Raw genomic sequence first — 9175 nt, forward strand, 5'->3', positions numbered from 1 at the left:
AGGGGGTGGCTTGCAAGCCGAAGAACACCATTCCAACCGTGAAGCACAGGGGTGGCAGCATCATGCTGTGGGGGTGCTTTGCTGCAGGAGGGACTGTTGCACTTCACAAAATAGATGTTATCATGAGGAAGGAAAATGATGTGGATATATTGAAGCAATATCTCAAGACATCAGTCAGGAAGTTAAAGCTTGGTCGCAAATGGGTCTTCCAAATGGACAATGACCCCAAGCATGCTTCCAAAGTTGTGGCAAAATGGCTTAAGGACAACAAAGTCAAGGTATTGGAGTGGCCATCACAAAGCCCTGACCTCAATGCTATAGAAAATGTGTGGGCAGAACTGAAAAAGCGTGTGCGAGCAAGGAGGCCTACAAACCTGACTCAGTTACACCAGCTCTGTCAGGAGGAATGGGCCAAAATTCACCCAACTTATTGTGGGAAGCTTGTGGAAGGCTACCCGAAATGTTTGACCCAAGTTAAACAATTTAAAGGCAATGCTACCAAAAACGAATTGAGTGTATGTAAACTTCTGACCCATTGGGAATGTGATGAAATAAATAAAAGCTGAAATAAATCATTCTCTCTACTATTATTCAGACATTTCACACTCTTAAAATAAAGTGGTGATCCTAACTGACCTAAAACAGGGATTTTTTACTAGGATTAAATGTCAGGAATTGTGAAAAACTGAGTTTAAATGTATTTGGCTAAGGTGTATGTAAACTTCCGACTTCGGAAAGGAAGCAGAACGCATATTAAGCTTTCCTAAATAACTGGGCCACTGGGAGCATAGGCCTATGTGGCCACATTATTATAGGATGACTCGGGAGAATGATGATCGGCAACAGGCAGCGCACCTCAGTATCAGAAGTAAAAATACAGCCAGACTGGCCTGCTACTACATTACAGTACAATCAGTGGGGGTGTTTTAAAGGGAAATATGTTCTTTCACAACTTTTTCAATGCTTGACTGAAATAACCAACCCCCCATAAAAACAAATGACAGGCCAGTGTGGCCAATTTCAGTTTCTTTGAATGAGGGGATAAACTGTCCCGACAGTGATTAAGGACATTAGTCTGGGTTGGACCTCAGAAGACTTCGTCCTATTCACATCGGAAGGGTATCAGTGCCTAATTTACACATCAGTGCCTAATTTACCCATTTTGACCTGATGAGGAGATCCGTTTCGGATTGAAACGTTGTCAATAAAGCGGTTAATTGGGAGCATAAACAGTGCGGGCCTTCCTGTTCTTCACAAGTATTATTTATTAGCCCAGCACCTAAGTTTTTAAGGACGTGTGTATGACCACAAACCTTTTAATTTACACAGTTATGCCCGATTCATCTGGGGTCTTGTGATGAAAACAACAGAAGGGTGAAATATTGGTTAGAGGTTTCCCCGTTACATCCTAAATACTCCATGCTGAAGTTTACATGGGTGTCAACTTCACTCCGTCTAACTTAATAGTGATCAATCTACCAGGTGGTTGTGGTTTGGTAAAAATACATCATACTGTGACTCTTCCTGTATTTTGAAAGTTCTATATCTTGTCAACTTGATTGCTCACATGCAAAACATGTTGGGGCTATATCAACAGTGAACTAATGAAACAAATAACAAAATATAGTTTTTTAATGGTATATTCCTTTAAATGCCCAATGCAGCCATGTTTATATCAATATCATATCATTTCTGAGTAGCAATGAAGTACCTTACTGTAATAGATTTCCTTTAAAATAGGTATTTATATATTTTTTTTGCAAAAAACGAATTCTCAATAAACAATTTTGCTAGTACTGTCTGGGAGTGGTCTGAGTGGGGAGGGGGAAACTCAAAACTAGCTGTTATTGGCAGAAAGGTTTGGAAAGCTCTTTGTTATTGGTCTATTAACCAATTTACCTCATGGTGATGTTACCATGGAAAGCCCAAACTCCAGCCCATGCAAACCTGCTGATTAGGTGCTGATTAAGGTCCTGTGTAGATTGTATTTTCAACCAGCAAATATCAGGAAATAACACTGATCACATTTTTTTGGGCTTAGCCCCATCCTATATCGCTGATATTGTATCTCCATAGTCAGGACGCAGCCCGAGATCCTCTGGCAGGGCACTGTTGACCATTCGAAAGTCTAGGTATAATTTTTTGAGAATATCTTATACAATGGGTTAAGGCTATGGATAGTAACCCTAGGTGTAAAATAGTAAATAATGTCTACTTCTCAGAAAGTTTTAAACTGTCAAGAGGAGTAAAACAAGGTTGTCCACTATCAGCCTATCTATTCATTATGGCCATCGAAATGTTAGCTATTAAAATCAGATCCAACAACAATATGAAGGGGCTAGAAATGCAGGGCTTAAAAACAAAGGTGTCAGTGTACGCTGATGATTCATGTTTTCTTTTCAATCCACAATTTGGATCCCTCCATAGAATCATAGAGGATCTAGATAAAAAAAATGTAACCTCTCTGGAATACAACCAAATTAGGATTAGTGTACTATATTACGTATTGGATCACCAAAAAAAGAGAACTTTTACATTACATAAAATATCCCGAAAAAAACAAATGATCTCACTACAATCAATTTTAATAGAAAGTTTGAAAAAATTGCTACGATTATGATACCATGGAAAGGAAAATACCTATCTATTTGTGGAAAAATCACCCTGATTAACTCTTTAGTCATATCCCAGTTGACCTATTTGCTTATGGTCCTGCCTAAATTGTCGAGCAAAAAATATTATATTTAATTTGGAATGGCAAGCCAGACTAAATTAAACAGGCCTATTTATATAATGAATATGAATTCAGAGGGCATAAATTATTAAATATTAAATTATTAGACCTCTCACTTCAGTCATACAAAAGCTATACTTAAATCCGAACTGGCTCTCTAGCAGATTACGAAGAATGTCTCACCCCGTGTTCAAGAATGGAGTTTTTCCCTTTATTCACATTACAACCTCTCACTATCAGTTAGTTGAAAATGAAATAATCTCCAAAATATTACAATTTGTAAAACAAGCCATAGAAAGTAAGTTGCAATTTCAGTTTAATCCACCAGAAAAGACAGAACAAATGTTACAACAAATATTATGGTTAAACTCAAATATACTAATTGATTATTTTTTTAAACATTTTGGGCAGGAAAAAGTTGTAAAAACTGTATAATCTTTGTAAACTATATCATGAAAAGGACTGGTGGAGTTATGTCACATATGAAGCTAACAAAAATAAATGTACAGTGGGGAAAAAAAGTATTTAGTCAGCCACCAATTGTGCAAGTTCTCCCACTTAAAAAGAGGAGAGAGGCCTGTAATTTTCATCATAGGTACACGTCAACTATGACAGACAAATTTAGATTTTTTTTTCCAGAAAATCACATTGTAGGATTTTTAATGAATTTATTTGCAAATTATGGTGGGAAATAAGTATTTGGTCACCTACAAATAAGCAAGATTTCTGGCTCTCACAGACCTGTAACTTCTTCTTTAAGAGGCTCCTCTGTCCTCCACTCGTTACCTGTATTAATGGCACCTGTTTGAACTTGTTATCAGTATAAAACACACCTGTCCACAACCTCAAACAGTCACACTCCAAACTCCACTATGGCCAAGACCAAAGAGCTGTCAAAGGACACCAGAAACAAAATTGTAGACCTGCACCAGGCTGGGAAGACTGAATCTGCAATAGGTAAGCAGCTTGGTTTGAAGAAATCAACTGTGGGAGCAATTCTTAGGAAATGGAAGACATACAAGACCACTGATAATCTCCCTCGATCTGGGGCTCCACGCAAGATCTCACCCCGTGGGGTCAAAATGATCACAAGAACGGTGAGCAAAAATCCCAGAACCACACAGGGGGACCTAGTGAATGACCTGCAGAGAGCTGTTCTCCCACTTAAAAAGATGAGAGAGGCCTGTAATTTTCATCATAGGTACACGTCAACTATGACAGACAAAATGAGAAAAAAAATCCTGAAAATCACATTGTAGGATTTCAAATGAATTTATTTGCAAATTATGGTGGAAAATAAGTATTTGGTCAATAACAAAAGTTTCTCAATACTTTGTTATATACCCTTTGTTGGTAATGACACAGGTCAAACGTTTTCTGTAAGTCTTCACAAGGTTTTCACACACTGTTGCTAGTATTTTGGCCCATTCCTCCATGCAGATCTCCTCTAGAGCAGTGATGTTTTGGGGCTGTCGCTGGGCAACACGGACTTTCAACTCCCTCCAAAGATTTTCTATGGGGTTGAGATCTGGAGACTGGCTAGGCCACTCCAGGACCTTGAAATGCTTCTTATGAAGCCACTCCTTGGTTGCCCGGGCGGTGTGTTTGGGATCATTGTCATGCTGATGGAAGGAGGTTTTCACTCAAAATCTCACGATACATGGCCCCATTCATTCTTTCCTTTACACGGATCAGTCGTCCTGGTCCCTTTGCAGAAAAACAGCCCCAAAGCATGATGTTTCCACCCCCATGCTTCACAGTAGGTATGGTGTTCTTTGGATGCAACTCAGCATTCTTTGTCCTCCAAACACGACGAGTTGAGTTTTTACCAAAAAGTTCTATTTTGGTTTCATCTGACCATATGACATTCTCCCAATCCTCTTCTGGATCATCCAAATGCACTCTAGCAAACTTCAGACGGGCCTGGACATGTACTGGCTTAAGCAGGGGGACACGTCTGGCACTGCAGGATTTGAGTCCCTGGCGGCGTAGTGTGTTACTGATGGTAGGCTTTGTTACTTTGGTCCCAGCTCTCTGCAGGTCACTTCACTAGGTCCCCCCGTGTGGTTCTGGGATTTTTTTTGCGTGGAGCCCCAGATCGAGGGAGATTATCAGTGGTCTTGTATGTCTTCCATTTCCTAAGAATTGCTCCCACAGTTGATTTCTTCAAACCAAGCTGCTTACCTATTGCAGATTCAGTCTTCCCAGCCTGGTGCAGGTCTACAATTTTGTTTCTGGTGTCCTTTGACAGCTCTTTGGTCTTGGCCATAGTGGAGTTTGGAGTGTGACTGTTTGAGGTTGTGGACAGGTGTCTTTTATACTGATAACAAGTTCAAACAGGTGCCATTAATACAGGTAACGAGTGGAGGACAGAGGAGCCTCTTAAAGAAGAAGTACAGGTCTGTGAGAGCCAGAAATCTTGCTTGTTTGTAGGTGACCAAATACTTATTTTCCACCATAATTTGCAAATAAATTCATAAAAAATCCTACAATGTGATTTTCAGGAAAAAAAATTCTCAATTTGTCTGTCATAGTTGACGTGTACCTATGACGAAAATTACAGGCCTCTCTCATCTTTTTAAGTGGGAGAACTTGCACAATTGGTGGCTGACTAAATACTTTTTTTCCCCACTGTATAATCATTTCCATGAATGCGATGATAATAATAATACAGGCTAACAGAAAGATATTCACACATCAGTGATGTAAACACATTGCCAGAGATGGAGAGAGAACTGAGCCTAGAGCTCATAAGATGTATGGCCCTCTCTGGCCTAGCTACAGATCTTATCTGACACAATTAGTTACTGCTCATGGGCAAGTGCATGAGAGAGGCAATGGTGCAATCTAATACTGCAGTAACAGCGGTAGAACGCAAACAATATAAACATTGCTATTACACCTACAGTAAACTGAGTAGGCTAGTTGCACTCAAACACACTAGAGATTAATAATAATACTAACTAGATGAGGTATCATGCACAGGGTACATACAACAGACAATAATAGGGTTCATACAACAAACAATACTAGCATTAGCTGGCGCCAGCAAACATCTCTTATCTTACTCAGGGCCGGCGCCAGAACGAATCATTTGGACTTTGATATCAAATCAAATCAAATCAAATCAAATTTTATTGGTCACATGCGCCGAATACAACAGGTGCAGACATTACAGTGAAATGCTTATTACAGCCCTTAACCAACAGTGCATTTATTTTAAACAAAAAAAGTAAGAATAAAACAACAACAAAAAAAGTGTTGAGAAAAAAAAGAGCAGAAGTAAAATAAAGTGACAGTAGGGAGGCTATATATACAGGGGGGTACCGTTGCAGAGTCAATGTGCGGGGGCACCGGCTAGTTGAGGTAGTTGAGGTAATATGTACATGTGGGTAGAGTTAAAGTGACTATGCATAAATACTTAACAGAGTAGCAGCAGCGTAAAAAGGATGGGGTGGGGGGGCAGTGCATATAGTCCGGGTAGCCATGATTAGCTGTTCAGGAGTCTTATGGCTTGGGGGTAGAAGCTGTTGAGAAGTCTTTTGGACCTAGACTTGGCACTCCGGTACCGCTTGCCGTGCGGTAGCAGAGAGAACAGTCTATGACTAGGGTGGCTGGAGTCTTTGACAATTTTGAGGGCCTTCATCTGACACCGCCTGGTATAGAGGTCCTGGATGGCAGGAAGCTTTGCCCCAGTGATGTACTGGGCCGTACGCACTACCCTCTGTAGTGCCTTGCGGTCGGAGGCCAAGCAGTTGCCATACCAGGCGGTGATGCAACCAGTCAGGATGCTCTCGATGGTGCAGCTGTAGAATTTTTTGAGGATCTGAGGACCCATGCCAAATCTTTTTAGTCTCCTGAGGGGGAATAGGCTTTGTCGTGCCCTCTTCACGACTGTCTTGGTGTGTTTGGACCATGATAGTTCGTTGGTGATGTGGACACCAAGGAACTTGAAGCTCTCAACCTGTTCCACTACAGCCCCGTCGATGAGAATGGGGGCGTGCTCAGTCCTCTTTTTTTTCCTGTAGTCCACAATCATCTCCTTTGTCTTGGTCACGTTGAGGGAGAGGTTGTTGTCCTGGCACCACACGGCCAGATCTCTGACCTCCTCCCTATAGGCTGTCTCATCGTTGTCGGTGATCAGGCCTACCACTGTTGTGTCGTCGGCAAACTTAATGATGGTGTTGGAGTCGTGCCTGGCCATGCAGTCATGGGTGAACAGAGAGTACAGGAGGGGACTGAGCACGCACCACTGAGGGGCCCCCGTGTTGAGGATCAGTGTGGCAGATGTGTTGTTACCTACCCTTACCACCTGGGGGCGGCCCGTCAGGAAGTCCAGGATCCAGTTGCAGAGGGAGGTGTTTAGTCCCAGGATCCTTAGCTTAGTGATGAGCTTAGAGGGCACTATGGTGTTGAATGCTGAGCTGTAGTCAATGAATAGCATTCTCACGTAGGTGTTCCTCTTGTCCAGGTGGGAAAGGGCAGTGTGGAGTGCGATAGAGATTGCATCATCTGTGGATCTGTTGGGGCGGTATGCAAATTGGAGTGGGTCTAGGGTTTCTGGGATAATGCTGTTGATGTGAGCCATGACCAGCCTTTCAAAGCACTTCATGGCTACAGACGTCAGTGCTACGGGTCGGTAGTCATTTAGGCAGGTTATCTTAGAGTCCTTGGGCACGGGGACTATGGTGGTCTGCTTGAAACATGTTGGTATTACAGACTCAGTCAGGGACATGTTGAAAATGTCAGTGAAGACACTTGCCAGTTGGTCAGCACATGCTCGGAGTACACGTCCTGGTAATCCGTCTGGCCCTGCGGCCTTGTGAATGTTGACCTGCTTAAAAGTCTTACTCACATCGGCTACGGAGAGCGTGATCACATAGTCATCCGGAACAGCTGGTGCTCTCATGCATGCTTCAGTGTTGCTTGCCTCGAAGCGAGCATAGAAGTGGTTTAGCTCGTCTGGTAGGCTTGTGTCACTGGACAGCTCGCGGCTGTGCTTCCCTTTGTAGTCTGTAATAGTTTTCAAGCCCTGCCACATCCGACGAGCGTCAGAGCCAGTGTAGTATGATTCAATCTTAGACCTGTATTGACTCTTTGCCTGTTTGATGGTTCGTCGGAGGTCACAGCGGGATTTCTTATAAGCGTCCGGGTTAGAGTCCCGTTCCTTGAAAGCGAGAGGGGGGCACATTTTTCCAGAGGGGGGCACATTTTTCACGGGACCTCCTATGTGTGCGTGCACTTGTGAGTTCACAATTCTTTTCAAGGGGTGTTATAGTAAAGACTATAGGCAGCTCTTGAGTTTCAAGTTTGGGGAAGCTTACAATTTATCATTTCATCCGATCTCCGTGAAAGTTATGATTATTTTTATATGCACATTTTTGTGGAACAGTTTCATTTCAATAATAAAGTTTTTGTTTCTCAAAATCATTGTCACATGGTTAACCATAAAAATTATTGCTTTCTTCACTGGAAATACAGAATGTGTGTAAAAATGCCAAATATACCTGTCACGACCCGGTGCGAGAAACAGTCACTAATAATTGTCAGAACCCAGAAGATGAGGCAGACACAGCTGTACTAGAGATGGTGGTTTATTAAAGAACAAAATCTTCAGGCAAAGAAGCTAAATCCACAATGTCCAAAAATAAAGCCAAGAGGCACAAAGAGGAAAACCTCCAAAAACAAAAGAAACTCCACAAAGTGGTAAAAAACAGCAGGGAAAAAACAAACCTCAAAAGACTACTCAAACAAAACACAAGAACTAAACCAGAGAACCTCTGGAAAATCCCACCAGAGAAATATCTATATAAAACAAGGCTTGGGCTGGGGCTGGGTGCTAACTTACAAACACTGAGCAAGGAACTGAGGAACACACAGGGTTTAAATACTAACAAGGGAATGACCTACAGGTGCAAACAATAATTAGAGCAAGAAAAACAAAAGGTACAAAAAGGTGCAATGGGGACATCTAGTGACCAAAACCCGAACAGTCATGGCCAAAACCTGACAGAATCCCCCTCCTAGGAACGGCTCCTGACGTTCCTACCAGCCTTCTCAGGGTGGAGGGCCCTGAACTGACGAATGAGGTCAGGGTCCAGTATGTCCTTGGCAGGAACCCAGGAGCGCTCCTCGGGACCGTAGCCTTCCCAGTCCACCAGATACTGCCAGGACCGCTGCACCCGGCGGGAATCCAGTATCCGGTGGACGGTATAAGCCGACTGACCACCGATGACACGGGGCGGAGGGGGAGGTCTGCCTGCCGGGATAAGGGGAGAAAAAACAACAGGTTTTAATAAAGAAATGTGAAATGTTGGATTGATCTTAAGTGATCTGGGTAAGTGCAGGCGAAAAGTAACGGGATTGACTCTCCTGGCAATCTTAAAGGGACCGATGAACCTCTGGGACAGCTTGCGAGACTCCACCCGTAGTGGTACGTTC

The sequence above is a fragment of the Coregonus lavaretus genome (assembly GCF_964263955.1).
Source record: "Coregonus lavaretus genome assembly, chromosome: 8".
NCBI lineage: Eukaryota > Metazoa > Chordata > Actinopteri > Salmoniformes > Salmonidae > Coregonus > Coregonus lavaretus.